Genomic DNA, 23,186 nt, shown 5'->3' on the forward strand with positions numbered 1-23,186 from the left:
GCCTTTAATCCCAGCACTCAGGAGTCAGAGGAGGGTGGATCTCTTAGTTCATGGCCAGCCTGGTCTACAGAGTGCGTTCAGAACAAGCGAAAGAACTTGGATACTGGTGATGAAACAGGACTCACTCTTCTTTCTGGGCCAGAGAACAGGTTTTCTAAGATAGTCCCAGCTACACATTTTGGATCCTAGCACAGTGGAGGGTACCTTTTTTTTTTGTTATCATAACTCAGAGGCATGTATGGAAGACTGCTACAAAATATGTGAGTTGCACTCACTCATATATATTCTCTTCCTTTTCTTCTGAATAAGCAAAAATGCTGACATCTTTTGAGAAATTGATTTCTCAATGTAAATGGAGGCTGCACTTTGATTTTCCTGTCACCTAGACCTGAAAAATCACACCAAAACTGTATTAATTACAACACTGGCCAATAGCTCAAGCATATTCCTAGCTGTCTCTTATATCTTAAATCAACGCATTTCTATTAATCTGTGTATCACCACGGGGGTGTGGCTTACCGGTAAGGTTCTGGCATTTCCCTACTTCTGTAGCTACATGACTTCTCTCTGATTCTGCCTTCTTTTCTTCCTTATCTCTGCTTGGATTTCCTGCCTTACTATATTCTGCCCTGCCATTGGCCAAAGCAGCTTTTTTATTAACCAATGGTAATAAAACATATTCACAGCATACACTGGGGAATCCCACATCATCTCAATCCATTGTTGAATCATGACTAACTGAGCAAAAACTCCCTACTTTGAGTTGCATTATATATTAATGAAAGAGTGTGTGTCTAGGTGTCATCATCTGGGCTCTTTGTAGATACAATAACATGAAAGTTGTAAATAGAAATTTTCCCAAGGAGAAGAGATTTTTGTTGTTTTAATTTGCTTGTTTGCTTAAGATAGGGTTTTACTGTGTAGCCAGGCTGTCCTGGAACTTGCTTTGTAGACAAGGCTGGCCTCAAACTCATAGAGATCTGTCTGCCTCTGCTTCCTGAATTCAGGGATTAATGACATGCACCACCACTGATGGGGTGAGAAGTAATTTTTTAAAAACTGAATGTTTTGCATAGAATTAAAAACAACTAACTAACAAACAAAGAACATTTTGACCAGAAAAATGACTGTGCAGGTAAGAGCTCATACTGTTTTTGCAGAGGACCCAAGTTTGGTTTCCAGTTTCCATACCAGGTAGCTCATAAATGCCTGCACTCCAGCTCCAGTGGAGTTAATGCTCTCTTCTGGCCCCTGTAAGCACTGGACTCACATGTACAAACCTGTACACAGACTCACGCACAAATACGTAATTAAAAATAATAAAATAATTGACATTTTAATTCTGGTTACGAAAAGATGCTGATCCATTTGAAATTGTCCAAAATATTGTTCCGTAAGGTTAGAGCTGCTCCACTCCTATATGGCATGTATGCAGAAGTTTCTAGAAGACCCCTACTTAAGCTTAGTCTTGTTTTTGCTTAAGATAGGGCATCATCCCTCGCCAGCTTCCCAGGACCCCTTGGCTGTGCACACAAAGAGAACCCGGCCTTTCTTGTTTGGGCCTTTGCTCCTTCCTATGTGATTGAATTTACAGAGGAACTGTTTGCCTTTGGCTGCACATCCTGAATCATAATCAGGATGCTGCTGGCACAAAACCTGCTCCCACCCTGGCCTGAAATAACTGAATAGGGAAGTAGAAGCCCTCCCCTTTCCAACCTTAAAGCAAGAGGCTCATAATTTGTTGCGTTCTGGCAATACATCAAAAGTCAATTCATCCACTTACAGTAAAACCAGGGAGGGAAGGACAATGAGTATAGAGGGAAGTAAGGCACCTCATCAAAAGGGACAAATTGTTCAGTTGACACCCAGAACCATGCCATTTATGTGTTTGTTAGCCAGAGACCAATGTCCTTGGGGGATGTCTCCCTTTCTGTGGGGCATGGAAAAGGTGCCCAGTCACCTGCTTAGCTCTTCCAGGTCTGCAGTTTGACAAATACACTTTGACTTCAGGATGTAAGTGGACTATCCTAGTTTTCTATGGTTGCTGCAAAGTCCTTCTTCCCTCCTTCCCTCTCTCCCTCCTCCCTCCCTCCTATCTATCTATCTATCTATCTATCTATCTATCTATCTATCTATCTATCTATCTACCTGTTATCTACTTCTTAACTGCTCTGAAGGCTAGAAATCTGCTTCTGGTGGCTCCAGGTGATCTTTGGTTATCATGATGGTTGCCACTCTAGGCTCACCAGTGTCTTCTCGGGCTTCTCCTTTAGGATCTTCTCTTCTGCATCTCATGTCTTGACAGATACTTGTCATTGGATTCAGTGCCTCCTGGTCATCCAAGACAACAATTTTCACTGGAAAGGCTTCATTTAATTTCGTCTCTGAAGACCACTCCTACCCCTAATAAGGTTACTTAATATGTGCTGAGCAATAAGTCTTGGACAGGTATTTCCAGGGACCAATATCCATCCAATCACAGGGGGATGCAAGGTAGAAAAGGACGAGGCTCATTCTCTCAAGGGGCTCAGTCTAGTGACAGAGACAAAAAGTTAATAATGTCAAGGCAACACCCAGAGCTGAGGAGATACCTCAGTGGTCAAGGGTGCTCACTGCAGAGGATCTGAGTTTGGGTCCCAGCACCCATGTCTGGAATCTTACAACTGCCTATAACTCCAGCTCCAGGAAGATCTGATGTTCCACAGATATCTACACTCATAGGTACACACAATCTCGCCTCCATGAGTACACATCATTTAAAATAATAAAAATTGTGTTGGTTTGAATGAGAATAGCCCCCACAAGCTCTTATATGTTGGAATACCTGGTTTCCAGTTGGTTGGAACTATTTGGGAAGGATTAGGTGATATGGCCTTGTTGGAGGAAGTTTGTCACTGGAGACAAGCTTGAGGTTTCAAGAGACTCGGTGCCATGTCCAGTGTGCTCTCTGTTTTCTGCTTGTGAATCAGGGTGTGAGCTCTCAGCTACTGCTCCAGTGCCATGTTTGCCAGCTGCCATTATCCCCACTATGATGGGCAAGGACTCTAACCCTCTGAAACTGTAAGCCCCAATAAACTATTTCTGTTACCTTGGTCAGGGTGTCATATCACAGCAATAGAAAAGTTACTAAGATGAAACAAATATTTAAAAAGTATATATTTTAAAAGAAAAGAATGTCTACAGAAAGAGTTATGCTCAGAGGGCTGAGAGTCTCATCAATGACTTTGTGTTGGGAGTTGATTTGGAGACTATGGTGAGGCAGAAACAGGGTGTGTGCTTTTCCACCTTTAAAAACTATAATTTCCTGGAACACAAGTTCAGTCTGAATAGGGATGACCAATCCTGGCCCAGCCAGATCTATGGTTGAGTTCAGCCAACCCTGTTGGTCATCTTGAGGTTTTGGAGACTTGGTGCAAGGAAGGATTGCTACTGCCATAAATGGTTGTGATCTAGGGATGTCATGAAGTATGTCATTGGCTTCCTCTGCTGTAGAGACTGAAAAAAAAGGAGCATTTGCATGGGCCTTAAAGTCTAGTGGCATGTGGCATGTGTCTGCCACCCTTCCCAGGTCAGAGCAGGAATAACCCTGGAAGGACACTCAGGCCAGAGCAGCTGCCTACCAAGGTCTCCCACCAAGGAAAGCTCTTTGGCTTTGCATCAATGTTCTGTCTGATCTTTAGTGTGCTGGAGAAGGCAACCAGTGCCCACGTATCCCAGGGAGAGATAAGAGTTTTTGAGAGCATCATTTGCAGTTCATCATATTTTCTTAGGACTTGACTTTCTTTGCAATGTTTGTTTTGCCATAAGAATCTCAGCCATGGATATAATGGAATTATTGTTGATACTTCTGAATGTCATTGGCTTGTTGGTTGAAAGAAAACTTTTTTATTTTTAGAAGCACATACTAAAATATTTATAGGTGATTTTACTAATGTCTACAATATTTAAATATTTCATCAAATGTATAATAGATAAACCTAAAACAAAATATAGAGAATTGAGGGTTGGGTACGATGGTGTACACTTTTAATCCTAGCACTAGAGAGATTAAGGGAGGAGAATTTCGAGTTTGAAGGTAACCTGGGCTACACAGCAAAACCTTATCTCAAATCATAGAAACAGCAATGAACGAACGAAAAGAGCAAACAGATAAAGCAGTACTATGTCCAGATGAGATTTGCTAAGTGTCTGTCTGTCCACTGTTCTGTGTTTTCCATTGCTCTCTGCAATTGACATGCTTCAGAACAAAAGCCTGGTCTATACAGTGAGTTCCAGGACTGGTTCCACAGCTAATTAAAAGTATTTGCCATCACTGCCCAGTCTTTTTAGTCTTGCTGTCAGCAACAAGGTAAGGAATTTTTTATTGTGCCAAACCAAACCAAACCAAAACCACAAAACAAACAAATAAACAAACCCTAACTTTCATACATGGCTTATTCTTGTCACTGTGTGACGAGTCTTTCTCTGTCCTGCCAGCCAGATCTCAGATAATGACACAGAGACTTCTTACTACTTATGAAAACTTGGCCATTAGCTTAGGCTTATCCCACTAGCTCTTACAACTTAAATCAACCTATTTATTTTAGTCTATGTTCTATATAATAATCTATGTTGCACCTCCTGTTTCTTCTCTGTAGAAAGGAAGGTTACCCTGCCTTTCTCCTTCCCAGAGTCCTCTCTGTCTCCTGAAGTCCTGCCTAACCTCTTCCTGCCTAGCTGTTGGCCATCCATATCTTTATTAAGCCCATCAGAAGGCGCCTTGGCAAAGACACATCCTCACAGTGTACAGAAAGATTATTCCCCAACATGACTGATATGCGATGGAAGCAGAACAGTGCAAAGCGATTATGTTATGACTGCCTGCAGAAGCCAGTGGTTTGCCAGGCCTTCGGATCCCCAGAGGTATCAGGGGAGCAGAGGAGACCCGAGAAGGAGAACAAAGATAGCTAGGGGCAGTGTGTTGTTTGTCTTCCTCTGGCTTTCAGCACTTGGTAAAGACCTAATCACATTTTGGCTTAAACCAGAGTAATTTGTTTACTTTCATTAACATGTGTAAAGCCCCAAGGAAGTGTCTTGCACTTGATGAGCACAAAACACATCCTAGGTGAGTGAGCGCCTAGGAAGCATTTGCATCATTCCGCACAGTCAATAAGACCATGGTGGTCTGGATCCAAGCACACCTGCTCAGGGCCTTGAGTTTGCTTCAAATTAGCACTCAGACCTTAGCAAACTTGCTAATGACTCTGAAGTTGTTTCTTATTTGTAAAACTGAACCATAATAGTTTCCATTTTGCTGAGAAATGGAAAGAGTTACATAGACATATCTCCACAATGATGGCTAGTATCCACCAAGGACTTGCTTCACTCAGAGTGCTGCTTTCAGGGCCACCTCTACTAGTCAGTTTCTTGTCACTGGGCACAGCAGTTTTGGTCCAAGTTTGGCTGGACTGCTTGCTTTGGGGCTGAGGTGAAGCAGGATGCTATAGAGGCCAGTGCAATGCATCATGAAAGCCAGAAATCAGGAGACAAACTATATCCTTCTAGGCCACACCCCCAGTGACCCTCTTCTCCAGATAATCTTCATTCTCTACGGTTCTATTGATTCCTATAGTGTGATCAAATTTTGAATCTATCCTTGGATTCATCCCCAAAACACTCATGATCTACTAACTCCTACAAGCTCCATATCTGGACTGCTTTATTAAGGACTAAGACCTCAGTACATGAGCTTTGTGGTGGGGGTGGTAGAGGTGGGGGAAGGTGGAGGTGGTGGAGGTGGTGGTTGCATGTGTGTGAATCTGTATTAGTTACTGTTCTTGTTGCTTTAACGAGAAACACTGTAATGAAGGAAGGATTATTTGGGCTCAAGGCTTAAGCCTACAGTCCTTCCTTATGGGGAAGGTATGCTGACTGTAACGAGGGTGCATGTCCACATTGTGGAGGATCAAGAAGTAGAGAAAAGGAAATGCCATCGCTCAGCTGGCTTTTTCCTTACTCTGATTTTATGTAGTATAGGTTCAAGCACATGGCCTGGTGCTGCCTACATTATGGGTAGGTTTTCTTCATTGAGTTAGCCCTTTCTGGGAACTCTCTTATAGACACACACGAGAAATGTTCTTCACTATTGCCTATGGCATGTTTTAATTTATCGAGGTTGATAATGAAGAGTAGCCATCAAATTTGTTCCTTATCAACTTGACTCCCATCCACATCGCTATTAATGTTTGTGCTGGCTGTGCTGCTGCTTCTGCTGCTGCTGCTGCTGCTGCTGCTGCTGCTGCTTCTTCTTCTTCTTCTTCTTCTTCTTCTTCTTCTTCTTCTTCTTCTTCTTCTTCTTCTTCTTCTTCTTCTTCTTCTTCTTCTTCTTCTTCTTCCTGGACTCCAACTAGAAGGAACTTCAACTGAGGAGCTGCCTCCATCAGAATGACCTGTGGGTATGTCTCTGGGGCATTTTATTGATTAGTGATGGGTATGAGAGGGCTGAGCTTCCTGTAGGCTGTGCTACCCCTTGGCAGGTGGTCCTGGCAGCTCCTTCCCTTGAACCCCTTAAAAGGAAGCTCCAAACAATAATTGGGGCCCTTGAATTCTGTCCCTTATGTGGCCACCATCCATCTTATCAGTGTGTCTTTTTAAAATCTATACTATCCTTCTGATCCAATAAGTTTATATTGTGTATTTTCAAGTATTTGTTGGCCTTTATTGTCAATCCTGTTGTGGGATAATCTTTTTGTACACTGTGTTTTTGCCAAGATGCCTTCTGATTGGTTTAATAAAGAGCTGAATAGCCAATAGCTAAGCAGGAGAGTATAGGTGGAATTTCTGGGGAGAGAAAGGAGAGATGAATTTAAGTGCATGGAGACACCAGCAAGACGTGAACTAAGTCATACATAGAAGGAGAGGTTTAAAAAAAAGCTACATGGCATGTAGATTAATAGAAGCAGGTTAATTTAAGTTGTAAGAGCTAGTTAAGGACAATCCTAAGCTAAAGGCTAAGCTTTTATAATTACTAAGAAGTCTCCATGTCATTATTTGGGGACTGTCGATCCAAAGATGTTCTGAAAAGAAATTCTCTGAATAAGAGTTCAAGAGTCTGTAAAACTCAACTCGGATCTTGACCATGGGTAATTGTCCCATCATTGTCTATAGTTTTCCTTGGTGACTGTCCCATGTTTCTAGATATTACATTATATGATATAATAATATGATTATTTTGTCTCTACTGTAACTTAACTTCATGTACTCAGGAGCTCCGCTCAGGAGATCTGGCCCTGCTACCTGCTGCCTGGCTTCAGCAGCTTCCTGGAAGCTTGGTGTATACTTCTTTGGCCACCTCATTCTTGTATTTTTGTATTTATGGCAATCGTTGGTTATGTGAATGATACTAAGTGCATGCTGCCAGCTCCAGAAATAACCTGACCCTTGGATCACCACTGCAGCAGCCTTCATGTGTCTTCTCGCTGAACGTGAAAAATGCTTTCCTAGGTGGCTCTGGTGGAGCGTGATGCCCTTGGTGCTCTTCGCTCCATCTCTGTTTCTGAATGAGTTTGCTTTAGCACACATCGCTATGGATGGGGCTTGCACTTGGGACACCTTCCCAGTCTTTCCTGTTTTCTCCGCAGAGTCCCCGGTTTCTCTAAGGAGAGATTCTCCTCTTCAAACCTGTGTTGTCTGCACCTTCTGGTGAGTTGGCTCGGTGCTTTAAGGTACTTGTCACTAACCCTGAAAACCTGAGTTTGAGCCCCAGAAGAACAGAACTGACTTCTAGAAGTTACCCTCTGAGTTCACACACACACACACACACACACACACACACACACACGCACGCACGCACGCACGCACGCACGCACGCACACATACACACATTCACACTCCTTCCTTTGCTAACTGCACGTTTCTCATCATCTTTGAATTCTCACTGCAAATCTCATTAAAGGCAATGAGCAGTCACAGTGCCGTAGTTGAATGTTATGCTACCTTGAAATTTCCTCTGTCAAACTACGCAGTTCTTTCCTCTTTGGGGATACAGTCCAGCTATAGCCATATTATTTGCCAATGTAAAATGAATGGCCTCTAGCCCAATACCCAGTGGAATCTTTATTCCTCTATGAAACCTCAGGAGCCAGGTCTCTATGGCTTGCATCTCTCGTGGCTTTCTGGTGTTCTACACTCTACTAGAATGGTCCAATTAATCTCTGCTTACAGCATTCTAGGGCTTTGCTAGCCCACGGCTCTAACTCGCTCATGTTCCTCCTACAAGCCAGTTCTAATAACTCAAGAACTACTGATGGAGGAGAGTTATCTGTCTATGTTACTTTCATTGGTTAATTAATAAAGAAAACTGCCTTGGCCCTTTAAGAGAACAGAAAATTAGGTAGGCGGAGTAGACAGAACAGAATGCTGGGTAGCAGGAGTGGGGAGACGCTTCAGGCAGTCGCCATAGTGAGTCTCCATGCTTCTCCTCTCCGAGACGGACGCAGGTTAAGATCTCTCCTGGTAAGCCACACCTCGTGGTGCTACACAGATTACTAAATATGGGTTAAAGCAAGATATGAGAATCAATCAATAAGAAGCTACAGATAATGGGCCAGGGGCCAGGCAGTATTTAAAAGAATACAGTTTCCATGTAATTATTTTGGGTAAAGCTAGCCGGGTGGCGGGACACAGCCCGCCGCACCTTCTACAAACTACATTAAGCTGTCATGGCAAATACCCCCACTCTGTGATACCAATTTTCTCTATTAGTTATTTTCATGTGGCTGTGACAAAAGAAAATAGAGAAACAGAACAATAAGAAGTGATTGAAGGAAGGGAAGGTTTCCTTTGGCTCACAGTTTGGGGACACCTTACATCTTGATGGGGAAGGGATGCAGGAACTTGAGAGACTACATGCTCTCCTCTCAGTGGACCAGGAGACAGAAAGGGAAATGCCAGCACTTGACGGGCCTTCTCCTTTTCCTCTTTTTATTCAGCTCAAGACCCAGGCCGATAGGACAGTGCTGCCCACATTAAGGGCAGATCTTTTTCCTTCCATTAATCCTATCTGGATATCCTTATAAGCATACCTGAAGCTATGCCTTACTCATGCCCTTAATCCAAGTTATCAGTGAAAGTCCATCACACTATCAATTCGTTAACAATGCCATCTTATTTAATTATCATAGCTCTGTGAGTTAGGTAATAGCAATCCCAATCCAAAGATGAGAAAGCTGAGGCACAGGGGGCAGGGAAGCCAAGCCAATCCCCCTTTGTCGGGTCTCTGCCTTGAGTTGCCATTAGAAGGCTCCAGGCTTCACACAGGCGTGTGCTCAGTACCTGGGTTCAGGGTGAAGCAGACCACTGCCGAGTTGCTGGCTGATTGCACCTGGTGCCGTCAGTACAAGGAGGGATGGTCACTGCTTGTCTCATTCTGAAGTGATGTAGGGTATATCCCTGACCTGGCACTCCTGTATTCTGTACATAAGCTCCCACTGGGTTAGTGGGTGGGAATAAAAAGGAAATATAGAAAGGGAAGGAAGAAGGAAGGGAGCAGGCGAGCTCAGGTACAGTGATGATGTGCAGAGTGATGTGCCTAAGGGCCAGCAGGATTTGAACCGAGGACGCCCGATCTGACAGTCTTTACGTCTGTCTCACTTTGCAGACTGTCTCGCCCCTGACAAGCTATTCATTGGATGTTTACATAGCTAAGTAGGCACCGCCTGGTAAACAGGACTGTCTCCCCAGGCTGGAGGAGCACTGTGCCTATTCTTATTGTGGATGAGAAGACCTGCCTGTTTTGAGAAAAGGATGCATGTACAAGCCTGGCGTTTAACTCTTTGAAATAATGGCGTTAAAGCTCACGTTCTGATAACCTCACAGGGACAAAGCTTGGTGCGGCACAGATCTCTGCTATTCACTTCTCCAATCAGCTGCTGAGACTGGGCTGCAGCCAGAGGGATGACTCTTCTCCCCGCATGCAAGAGGGTGAAGCATGAGGGTGTTACCAGGAACGGGAGATCTGGACGGGCTTGCAGGCCTGGCACCCCGCCGAGTCACACCCAAGTTGTGTGTGCTTGCCAGCTTCTGGGCTAAGCTATTGCCCTGAGAGTCTGGGCAGGGCAAGCAACTCTATGCTTGCTGATTTCTTTTGTCTCCTGGGTAACAGCCTGGAGCAGGCTGTGGTCACCCGTGGGAATGCTCCTCCTGAGTCAGCAGGACCTGGACTGTCCTAGGGTGTGGCTGTCTGTTCTTTGAGGCCTCTTTATCTCTTGCAGGATGTCACTGTGCCATCATGGGTTCACAGATAGAGCTGCAGGACAGGGGCTGTTTGGAGAGCTCTGCTCAGGGGTCCCTTCTTTGGCTGTTGAGGCATGCACAAATCATTTGAGGTTGGGGGGTTTTCTAACTGCAAGCATGCTAGTATAAGAGCATCAGAGGGCAGCTGGAGGCTTTAGTTCTAGATCAGCCCCTCTTCTGATTAGCTATAGAATTTGGAATAATGGATGTTCCCTTCTCTGAGCCTCACTTTCCTCGTCTAGACGATTAAATAATGCCAGGCCTGTTTATGTCAATGGATTAGGCCAAGATCGAAATGAGATACTTCAGTGTAGTGTTTGATGCTACACAGATGCTAGGAGCCAGTTTCTCATGCAGCTCCATCCTTCTGCCTTTCCGAGAATCTGGCCCACGGCTGGATTCTGGGATGCCAGTGGGATCCTTGAGAGTAGGGGAATGTTAGGGAGCAGGCTCTGGAAGCCAACATACTGTAATTGGGGAACCTGCCCCTAGGATCTCATTCTTTTAACTGGAAAGCAGAGTTTCTTCCTTTCAGAGAATGCAGAGCTGTACATGCTGAGAACCAAAGGTGACGGGAAGGCCCCGAGGAAGTTGTATTTCAGTCCAGTCTGAATCAGAACATGGAGGGAGGGAGGGAGGGAGGGAGGGAGGGAGGGAGGGAGGGAGGGAGAGAGGGAGGGAGGGAGGGAGGGAGGGAGGGAGGGAGGGAGGGAGGGAGGGAGGGAGGGAGGGAGGGAGGGAGGTTGGTTCTGGCCAGAGATGGTGGCTGCTGGGGCTTGGTACCCTCCCTGCCAGCTGTGCATTTGTAGTAGGAGCAGCGCAATGTTTTCAGTCGCAGCGGGGACAAGGAGACAGGGGTTTCAGGAGTCACTTTCCATGTGTCCAAGGCACTGTAGCCTGTGTGCATGGATACCCAGCTTTTGCTGCATTAGGGCTTGTAGAGCTGGCATGAGCGGTACTGGCTCCAGGACTCATGAACGTCATTCTGACCATGGATATCTCCAGGATCTTAGCCAGGAAAGCAACAGACTGGAACTCAGATCACATAAGGTCAGGGGATCAGGGATGTTTAGCTTGGAACATTAGACTCCTCTTCGTATACCCAAGGACTCATTAATTCTGTTAGGCTTCCATTGCCTTCCCCGTTTTCACTTCTTCCTCTCTCTAGGGAAAGGGTTTGGCTGAAGGTAGGAGGGCTGTGTCAAGATCTCTGAAGTGATGAGGAAGGAGTTGGCTCACCACATGACAGGGGCAGTAGGGAGGCTATTCTGAGATCTATGGGGTGAGCCTAGATCTCTAAGTCCTGGAGGACTTAATTTCACAGAGTTAACATCTATTCCCACCTAATATTCTCTTGACAGGTTACCAGGGGTTCCTCAGCGAGGGATGAAAGCATCTCTAGGGATGGCCCTGCTGGCTCCAGCCCCAGCAGTGTGCCTGTGAGGAATGCCAGTTCCTCCTCCCTCTCGTTTTGCTAGAGGGGAGAATGGTTCACATGCATCATTCTGATGAGCTCCCCCTAACTCCCCCCTTTTTTCATGTTTTCTATTCTTATTTTATTTTTAACTTGTTGTTCTTGGCACAAGAGTGTGTGTTGATTTGCTCGCAACAATTACCTTTTGCCTCCAGAGTCATACACAATGCTTTAGGTGTATTCTTTAGAAATCTTAGGCCATATTCTGTTTTGGAGGGGCTGGAAACTAACCAGACGATCACCAGAGCACAGGCTCACTAACTCAGCCTTCTGTCCAGACAATGCTCTGTCTCCTGCCACCTGATTTTACGCTCAAACGCTGTGACACATGTGCACTTCCATGGACTTGGTTCTCCCTGGATAAGGGCTCCATGGTGTCTTGCAGTTTTGTGCTTTATCTTGGAGCTTCCGGGCCTCTCTTCACCTCCCAGATGCTACTTCTCCTTGGTTCCCCTCCCTTACTTCAACCCTCACCTCTTGCTTCTCTTTCCCTTTTAAAAATCTGTAGTCCCTGAGCTGCATGGAACTGGCTGTCACTTGCTTCCTGAAGAGACAGGTAGTCCAACAGTATTAGTCGTACATATTTAGGTCTTTGGGGGCGAGGAGATGGCAAGATAGTAAACCCCAGCTGTCTTTTTATTCTTCCATGATTGTAAAGTTTAGTCCATTTCTGTATTCTGACTGTTTCGATCATTGCTCTTCAGGCTCCCCCATGAAGACATTGTCTTGGTATCACTTCTTTTGAAGGTCTTAGGAAAACGATTTATGAATGTGATCCTATAGAACTCTGTGTTAGCGCATGACTCCAAAGCAGCAGGGTAGCAGCAATGTGACAGACATTGATACAGGCATTGGGGACAAACAGATTGACTGGACAACTTCCTGCCTTCAGGCTTTCTGAGTCTCCTTATGGGTGAAGACAGCTCATGGCACCACCAGTGCTAAGCAAGGTGACATAGCCACCCAGCAGAGGCTTGAGTTGGGTTTGGGAAGAGATGGAACAGACAGGTGGCCTCTCAAATGAATAGAACCCAGCAGAGGCTTGAGTTGGGTTTGGGAAGAGATGGAATAGACAGGTAGCCTCTCAGATGAATAGAACCCAGCAGAGGCTTGAATTGGGTTTGGGTAGAGATGGAATAGACAGGTGGCCTCTTAGATGGGTAGAACCCAGCAGAGGCTTGAGTTGGGTTTGGGAAGAGATGGAATAGACAGGTGGCCGCCTCTCAGATGGGTAGAACCATTTGAGATATTTAAATGAGGATAGGCTGGATAAAAGGAAGGGTTTAGAACAATGGTTTTCAACATGTGGGTCACAACTCATTTGGGAGCCCTCTACCTCCGAAAATATTTATATTGCTATTCATAACAGTAGCAAAATTAATGATGAAGTAGCAAGGAAAATAATTTTATGGCCAGGCATGCTGGAACACACCTTTAATCCCAGCAATGGGGAGGCAGAAGCAAGTGGATCTCTGAGTTTGAGGCTAGCCTGGTCTTCAGAGCAAGTTCCAGGACAGCCAGGGCTATACAGAGAAACCCTGTCTTGAAAAGCAAACAAAAACCAACAGCAAAATATTTTTATGATTGGGGGGTCATCACAATATGAGGAACTATATTAAAGGGACACAGCATTAGGAAGGCTGAGAACCACTGATCTAGAAAAATAAGGGAACCTGAGCGTGTTGGCATGCTTAGATGCCAAGGACCAGTTGGTGCTCACAGACACAGGGGAAGGGAAGAGTTATTGTAATTCTTGCATGAGGGGTCAGGGAAGTTTGGAAGTCATAGGATGGGAATGACTGAGCCCTCAACCATGACTTTCTGCAGGACATCCCCAATCACAAATGGATTCCTCTCCACACTGGGGGATGCCCTGAGAGACTGAATGTGCCTGTGTGATGGAGGACTCTCATTGGTTAATAAAGAAACTGCCTTGGCTTTTTGATAGGGCAGGATTTAGATAGGTGGAGTAGACAGAACAGAATGCTGGGAAGAGGGGAAGTTAGGCAATCGCCATGCCTCTCCTCTCTGGGCCAGTCACCATGAAGCCAGCCACTAGGTCAGACATGCTGAATCTTTCCCAGGAAGCCACCACTTCATGGTGCTACACAGATTATTAGAAATGGGTTAAGCAAGATGTGAGAATTAGCTAATAAGAGGCTGAAACTAATGGGCCAGGCAGTGTTTAAATGAATACAATTTGTGTGTTGTAATTTTGGGTGTAAAGCTAGCCATGTGGAATCCGGGAGGGACGAAAAGCAGGCCCACCTCTCCTTTCACTACAGAATGGCGCCCAATGTGGGGCTCGAACCCACGACCCTGAGATTAAGAGTTTTATGCTCTACCAACTGAGCTAGCCATGTGGCTGGGAGCTGGGTGGCAGGAACACAGCCTGCTGCTCCTCACTACACCTGTGTTTTAGAAAATCCTTCAGGCTGCAAAGCAGAAGACAGAAGCAAACCCTGGGAGGCCAGTGACCGGGACGTTACTGGGAGGATTTCATGAGCGGCAGGTTAGGAATCCAGCTTGTCTCAGGCTTACTGAGGACATGTCTGTACCACACACCTAGTGGCGTGTGCTTTTACCCTAGAGTCATGTAGCCTCTGGTTTGACCCACCACACCCTCTGGTTGTTAATCTCAACTGACGTACTTGAAGAGACCTAGAAGCACCTGGCAGATGGGCTTCTGGGCAAGCCTGTTGGGGGTTATCACTGACTGAGTAAGACTTGCCCACTATGAACAGTGACATTCCTTAGGCTGGGATCTTTGACAGTATAGAAAAGAGGAAGTAAGCCGAACACAAGTGTTCATCACTCTCTGCTTCCTGACTGTGGACACAATGCAATCAGCTACCTCAAGCTCCTGCAGCCTGTGACTTCTCTACCATGGTAGACTGAACCCTGGAACTGTAAGCAAAAACAAGCCCTTGAACTGAAATAATCACACAAAAACTGTATTAATTAAATCATTGCATGGCCCATTAGCTCTCACTTTTTATTGGCTAACTCTTACATCTTAATTTAACCCATTTCTATTAATCTGTGTATTGCCATATGACAGTGACTTACCGGCAAAATTTCGGCATGTCTGACTCTAGCAGTGGCTCCATGGCGTCTCTCTCTGCCTTCCTTCTCCCAGCATTCTGTCCAGTTCCCGCCCCCCACCTACCTAAGTTCTGCCCTATCAACAGGCCAAGACAGTTTCTTTATTCATTAACCAATAAAAGCAACACATAGACAGAAGGACCTCCCACACTAAGCCCTTTCTCCCTTAAGTTGCTTCTGCCAGGGTATTTTATCATAGGAATGGGAAAATTCCCTAAGACATCCCCCTTGCCACAGCCTTCTCTACCAGAATGTGTCCCCAATTATAGAATGAAGCTCTGACTGCATCTGTCCCACCCGAAGCCTCTGGGGCATTGTCCTGAAGATGCCGTGGCTATGTGGATGCTCTAGGCCACTGGTAAGGGAAGCAGAGGGTCTCTGTGTGTGTTGGTTGAGTTGAGGTCAGGCTTCCCATTTCCTTCCTGTCCAGCATACGTTCTTCTCATGTGAGTCAGGCATTAGTGGAGCTGGGGAAACCAGCCTCTGCTGTTGCAAATGCAAAGACTCTCTGCACCTGGCGTGGGAAAGGCTTCAGACCTGTTTCTACAGGCCTCTTGGCTGGGTTTTGGCAGGTCCCTGCATTACCTCACCCAAGTGAACATCTGCTCCTTCCTCTTGAACAATGATGGAAGCTTCACGTGCATGCGCTACAGGCTTCCACCCGTGGGGCACTGAGGCCTGCAAGCCCAGCCCTTCACTCTGGACTTTGTCTCCAAAGGCTTAGACAGGTCTGACTGATAAGGATCTCACAGGGTCAAATGCCTTTGGGAAAACTGAAGCACACCACCTAGGAAAAGTTTATTTGACTTTTCACTATCTCTTTTAAAATGGTTACTTTTTAGCATATAAAATAAAGCATTTCATGACATTTTCACATATATAAGATGTTATATTTTGGTCTTTTCTATCTCCCTACTTCCATCTTTCTTGATGGGCCCCTTCCCTTATCCCAAATAGTATCCTCTGCTTTAGTGAGACTTACATTTCATTTGTGTGTGTGTGGGGGGGGGGTGTTGAAACAGTGTTTCTCTGTGTAGCCCTGGCTGTCCTGTCCTGGAACTCACTCTGTAGACCCAGCTGGTCTCGAACTCACAGAAGTCCACCTGCCCATGCTTCTCAAGTGCAGGGATTAAAGGAGAATACTACCACTGCAGGCTCATTGGCCTCTCTTTTTCTCCACCCCCTTTCTCTTTACCCCTCCTCCTCCCCTCTCATTCTTTCTACTCTCAAATTTAGATGTAGATTCTGCATAGACATCTCACCACCTTTAATGTGATGATACATAATGTGAGTCTCCAAGACAGGCTAAGAGTGTAACTTGCCCGGTTCCTGGACCTGTTGAATTAACTCCCTCAGGGCCTACCCCTTGCTATTGTTAACTGCTTCTCTGCAGGCAAGAAGGTGGCTGAGCTCTGCCTGGAGGAAATCCTAGGGACTGCTAGCATCTGCTTGCTTGGCTTTGGAGGGGACCAGAAGTCCTGTTAGCAGTGAACGGATTGATCTGAGGTAGTCCCTACTCATACAGGCTCCCCCGTAGAATTATAATCAACACCCACTCCCTTTTCTCTCAAAAGTGCCCTGATTTGGGGTACAAATGATAGGATCCAGAGCCCAGGCACTTGGTATTTTGAAACCCAAAGAGCAGCATTGTTAGATTTTCTTCTGCCCAAACACAGTCTGATGTCAACCCGGTGACTCACTGCTTGCTCTCTGGCAATGTCTGATATTTGCCAATGGGCCCTGAATTCTTTCTCTCTTATTCAGCCACATGCTCACTCAATCTGGTAGCTGCCTCACCTTGCCAATCACTCTGCAAAGGGGTGACAAGAATGCCAGCGCCCCAGGAAATGCCACATTTCTGTCCCTTTAGGACATCCCCTTTAGCCACAGTGTTTCTGAGCTCTGCGTTTGCTGGTTGGTTGTTGAACCTTTGCTGCCATGCTTTCTCCTGCTCGGCTGCATTTATCCTGCTTCTGAAACAGACATTTTCCTGCTGGCTGGTGCTCTGCAGGTGTCTGGGTTAAAGAAAAATGTCAGGGAGCCATCTTTACTCAGGTGATGAGAAAATGTGGGGGGGGAGGTCAGTGGAGGCCGGGGTCTGAACTGGTGATGAATTAGAGGGTCATGGACAAGAAATAGTTAGACAATTACAAGGTCAATGATTATTTATTTATTTATTTATTTATTTATTTATTTATTTATTTATTTTTGGAGACAGGGTTTCTTTGTGTAACAGCCTTGTCTGTCCAGGAACTCACTCTGTAGGCCAGGCTGGCATCTAACTCAGAGATCCACCTGCCTCTGCCTCCTGAGTACTGGGATTAAAGGCCTGCGCCACCAAGGCTCCTCTCTCTCTCTCTCTCTCTCTCTCTCTCTGTCTGTCTCTCTATCTCTCTCTCTGTCTCTCTCTCTTTCTCCCTCCCTCCTTCCCTCCCTCCCTCCCTCCTCTCTCCCTCCCTCCTTCTTTCTCTCCCTTCCTTCTTTCATCTTCCTTCCTTCCTTTCTTCCTCCCCCTTTCTTTCTTTCTTTCTTTCTTTCTTTCTTTCTTTCTTTCTTTTCTTTCTTTCCTTCTGTTCTTTCACTTCTGTAGATCGAATGTAGCTGTTTGAAAACCAAAGTGTAGATGCCTGCCTTTTCAGACTTCTTAAAGTGGGACTGTTTATAGGGAAAATGCTTTCCTTTATATTTGACAAGAGTAAATAGTGAGAAATAACGTTAGTACTTACAAAAACCTCAAAATAAAAAACCTAAACCCAAAAGAACAAAGCCCTTCCCCCCAACCCCCCCTTCATAAAAGCCCTCATCAGTTAGAAACACAAGGGAGGCAACATGGTGTGGCGCTGGGTGTTTGGGACCTGTCTCTGCCTCTAGTGCTAGTGTTAAAGGTGTGCACCCCCACCGAGATCTGTTTTGTTAAGGATAGTTTCAGGTGTAAATTCTAGGACCTGACTCTTCCTGGATTGTCTCAGACAGTAGGGTTCCCACGGCTTCTTTGTGGATATGCTAATGGTCTACACATCTGGGACAGACCCTTAAATCCGTGTCTTTCTTGGAATAATAATAATAATAAAAAGAACCTTTGTCTTCTAAGACTAGTCTTTGACAAGTTGTTCGAGTATAGTTCTTATAAAGTCATTGTCTTTTTGATTAGCCGTTTTGCATTTTTTTTTAGCCTCTTCTGTCCCCCAACCCCATTGGTATAATTTGCTTGGTCTTCTTCTGAGCATGTTGGAGATATCCATACTTTTTTTTCTTAATTCCTTTGATATCTCAGTTATCTGGTATTAGCATTATGCTTCGTTCATGTGTGTTTGCGGTGGACTCAAACTGGCTTCAAATACCACCATTTTTAGCTTGTCCACATGTTGAAATCTTCATTACTTCTCTCACCAAACCAAATTATAATAAACAAAAATCCGATCCACCCAACGAAAGCTCGGCACGTTGGTAGTCCCTGTCATTCTTGTGAGAGAACGAGGGACTCTTTCTTCCTGTTTCTGATTTAAAGACTTTATTTAAGCATTGAAATGTCTATCAATATTTTGTTTCAAATTCTGTTTTAAGATTTTTTTTGTTTCAAATTCTGTTTAAAGATGCTGGAGCCTCAATATATAGGTAATGAATGGAAAACCTTAAAGAAATATTTACACATGGAAATTGAAATTAAACCCTGGGTCTGCAAGCTCCTCTTTATTTGGCTGATTTATTTTTAGAGGGCAGGCCATTTAATTTAAAAAATTCTCCTCTCCTTTCTTCCCTCCTCCTCCCCCTCTGCTCTGATTGTCTCCCCGGACCAGGAAGTTTATATGTAAACACAAGCGGTAATGGACCCCTGACCTGCTCAGGGCTTTCAACTCAGTCAAGCCACAGAGGGATTAACCCCAAATACCGACTTGCTCTCAGAGGTAAAATTGTTCCCCAGGCGGGTATCACCAAAAGGTTTTCTCCCCTCTGGGTTTCGCCATTCACCCTACAAATAAGGTCCTTCTCAAAGCGGAGTTTAAAGACAGACACTAGAAAGCAAATTGGCGGCAGACTGGAGCCCGGAGGGTGCTAGGCTTTCCCTGAGCCCTCAAGCCTTTTTACTCAACCTTCCTGGCCTGGGGGTAGGGGTGGAGGTGGAGGAGGGGGGAGGAGGGTTAAGTTACTTGGTCTAGAAACAGGTTCTCTCTGTACGTCCTTAGATATACTCACTGGGTGTCCTGTGAACTGTTGATCCTCGCAGGGACTCCCCAGGGCGTCCCAGGCCTGCTGGCAGGCAAGGGCTTTGCGCGTGCATAGATTAGCATTTATTTGCCCCTGGGGAAGACCAGAGCGACGGCCCTGGACTATGGTACAGAACCTCAGCTTCCGGCCCGATAAGGAAACCCTCCCGGTTTACTCTCTGTAGCTCTTGTTCCCTCAGAAGGGAGCACTGTGAACGGGCATCAAGCACTGGGCCAGGTTCCAAGTCAGTCTTTAAAAAAACCAAACAAACAACAAAAAACACTACCCATCGCCTTCACTTCCTGATCTGCAGATTTGTTGCGAGATTGTGTACTGCATGTTTCCGTGTTGCGTGGACAGTCTTTTTCCAAGCCAAGGAACCTGCACCAGGAGAGTTTCTCAGTTAGGAGCATCTGGACCCACAACAATCGCTCACCAGAGACAATGTATCTGTATTTATTTCAGAGTCCCAGTTGCAAGGGGGTCCAGAAGTTTCCCATGTTGTTAAGAAGCGGGCGCGGACAGAGACAGGGCCCAGTGAGGCTACATACTCAACAGGCCTTCCCAGCTGTGGAAAGTTTGATGCAGCAGGGGCACCCAGACAGAAAATTAAAAAACTAATAAAGTCCTCAGTGTGGGGCGCTGGCATCAGGACAGTTTCCCTTCTCCAGACACCTAATAAAGAGACATTCCGGGACACTAACTCATAAGGGGGATCTGCAGGGGTCACCGACAACGGCGGGAAGTGAGCCATGGAAACAGCAGCCGCTGCGCTCGCTGCTGGGAGGGTTCTCTGCTTCTCTTCGTCCCCCGCCCTTTGCCTTTTCATTTCGGAGAAATGGTAGGGTGTGCAGGACAGAGGAAACACCGGGTGAGAGAGGCCAGGAGCCAAGGCTGTGAAATCTCTTTCATGGCAGAATAAGCACAAGGCTGCTGTTTGACACTCCGTGGCAGGAGGTGATGGTCACCAGTGATGTTGGGACTGAAGGTGAGATGGCTTCTGGGATAGCAGGGGTTTGGAGAACAAAGGTTTGTCCAGCTGAATATGATGAAGCACCTTCTTAACAACCAGTTCCTGCCGCGGATTTTTTCCGGCTACTTGGCCATCATGGAACTGAGTTTGGAAGGTCATTTATGTTGTTTGATTTGGTTTTCAAGTTGGTCCATATTAAAATTCAAGGGGGGGCGGGGAGAATTTGGGCCTTCAACTAAACCACCAGTTTCCCCTTTGTCCACGGCTTTGCTTCTTCCTGCGGTTTCAATTACCCGCGATCAACCACAGCTCAGAAAACTCCAAAAGCAACTAATGCCTCGCAGCGCATGACACCCTTGGGGGTGTGATGAAGTCCTGGACTGTCCCCTGGATCCTCCCGGGACCCGAATCTTTCCTTTTCCGGGGCACTCACACTGTGTTTGGGACTCACTGATGGTGGTTGCTCAGTCATCTTTAGTTAAAGCAGTGATTCTCAAACTGGGGTCGAGACCCACAAAGGGGTCTCATACCAGATACCTGCATATCAGATCTTTACATTTGGATTCATAATAGTAGCAAAAATTACAGTTGTGAAGTAGCAACAAAATAATTTTATGGTTGGGAGTGTCACCACAACATGAGGAACTGTGTTAAAGGGTCACAGCATTAGGAAGGTTGAGAACCACCAAGTTCTTGCTTATTTGATTTAATAATATCCCTAAAGTACAAATGCGGTGATGTCCAGGAGGGTCAACTATTAAAGGACAGATTAATTCTCATGCTATGTGGCAGTGTGATGTGAAGACAGGAGCGACTTCAGGACGTACAGGATTCACTGCCGTCACCAGGGATGGGAAGGGCTGCCATACTTGGTACCTGTCTTCTCTCACAGAAGGAGGAAGTCAAAGTTGGTAGAGGAGAGAGTAAATCCCAGTTGGCGTTGTTTCCTAGTCTTTAGGGTTGAGTTCAGCCCACGTCTTTAGAAAGACTCAGGGTACTTGTCATTTTCTGAGCAATGCCACCCCGAGAGTCTCCTCAGCAGTGGTTACAAATGGGTAACACTACTTTTGCTTTAGAAAAGTAGTTCTACATTGTAGGCATCTGCAAAGGGGCTTTTACACACCCACCTCCAGAATCCTTGTGGTCTTCTGGCATGAGTGAAGAGGACAGGGGACCTAGGCCACCCCATCCTGTCCTGTCATTCTGAGGCACAGGTTGTGGGAACAGATAGCTTCATGGGCCTCAGTCTGTTTGCAGGATGAAGGTATGGGAAATGGCTCCAGTGCCCGTGGGCTCCCACATGCTGAGGTCAGAAGGTTCAGCTGGGGATTGTATCCCTTCTTCCCCCTGTCAGAAAGAGTGTTTTCCTTCTGGCGTTTTGCTCAGCTGTGGCTTGCAAGAGGCTGAGCTGCAACCCTTGGGTGTGATATAGGGAGGGCTGTGGTTTGGTGAGTAAGAAAGAACGTAGGCTTTTGAACTTTGTGAGTCTGGGCTCTCTTCTCCCCTCTTTCCTTCTCCCTCCTTCCTCCCCTCCCTCCCTTCTGCTGTTCCCTTCCTTCCTCCTTCCCTCCCTCCCTCCCTCCTTCCCTCTCCCTCTCTCTCTCTCTCTCTCTCTCTCTCTCTCTCTCTCTCTCTCTCTCTCTCTCTCTCTCTCTCTCTGTGTGTGTGTGTGTGTTTAATTTTTTTAAGTCACATGAGAGTAGCCCACATTGAAGAAAAAGACAAACTTCCATGAGGTAGACGGTGGGACACAGGCTGCCTTCCAGAACATAACTCTAGGGAGACCTGGGATGCATCTCGTATAATGAATGTTAAAATCCAAAGCATGTTAGGGTCCCTGAGTGTCTTGATAAACCCTGATTGATTTAGCAGGTTTGCAGTGGAATACAGAACTTTGCACTTCTGGGGAGCCCAGAGATGCTGCCATTCCCTCTGAACCACAATTACCAACAAGGGTAGAGGACCCCAATCCATGTCTTCTCTAGGCCCTCAGGGAACAAAGCTTCTGGGATGTGAACACTGTCACCAGGCTCTCCAAACTGGGTCTCTTGGGTCAGCTCTAGAATGAACCAGGTCTGCTTTTTTTTTTCCCCCCACAGGGAATTCTGCCCCCTGGAATGATGGCCTGTCCCTCTGCCATCTGGCACAAGGGCTCTTGTGGTCTTTCATCCTTCTTTCCTTCCCTGCCAGCAGAAGGACTGGATGGCAGGGTCAGTTAGAAAGCCACAGTATTATACAGGATTAAATGAGTCCCATATTTGGCTCCTTATAACACCCCGGCACTGAGCAAAACCGGAAGTGATGTTTCAGCAAAACAATGAACTGCACATCATTTAACATACCTTTCTTAATTGGGATGCGCACCAGGTGCTCCCTCTTAATGGCGTTATGAGCACCAATAACCTCATTAGGAGGAAAGAGCTGCTTTTATGACAGTTTTGGAAATTAAAATAGCCGAGAGGCGTCTTTCAGAGTCACTGGTTCTGGATGATGAGTGGGACTAAAAAGGCCTGGGGACTGAAGACATCTGGGACACGTGTCTGGCCTGGCCTCTCTATGTGTTGCAAAGTCGGGAACCTCAACCCAAGGGCTCAGACACTGCAATGTGTTCAAGGTCTGCAGGGGAAGCTTTCCAGAAGTTCGGTTTCTAGGGTCACAGCCTGTGATTCTGACCCAGGAGGCCTGCTTCTGTCAGCTGCTCTCCAGATAAAGTCCTTGAGCTGCTCCAATGCGTGAAGACACTGTTTGCTGTCAAGCACACAGGGTCTTGATGATGCCAGCCGAACCCCGGATGCATGTATCGGCTTCTTACACCTGCAGTGGTCTGTAGCTTGCCAAAGCCTGGACCAAATGAGATTCTCTGCTGTGCTTCTATCACAGCTCCTTTTCTCGTCCCCTTGGGTGTTGTTTAATAGTGGGGTTCATGTCGGGATTCACTGTTCTCTTGAATGCTAGCCTGCTGGATTACCGGTTCCTCATCAATAGAACAAGAAAGCTACACTGTATCAAATGTGAGCTGGGTGAGTCTAGGTGGGACTGGGCTTCTCTTCCTGGCAGCCTTTCATGTTTTCCTTCCCTGTAGTCACAAGAACGCCAACCTCCAGATTTTGTGTAAATACTGGATTTATAGCAATGGTTTCGTAGAGTGTTCCAGTT

The sequence above is a fragment of the Arvicola amphibius genome, chromosome 10 (genome assembly GCF_903992535.2).
Source record: "Arvicola amphibius chromosome 10, mArvAmp1.2, whole genome shotgun sequence".
NCBI classification, from domain to species: Eukaryota; Metazoa; Chordata; class Mammalia; order Rodentia; family Cricetidae; genus Arvicola; species Arvicola amphibius.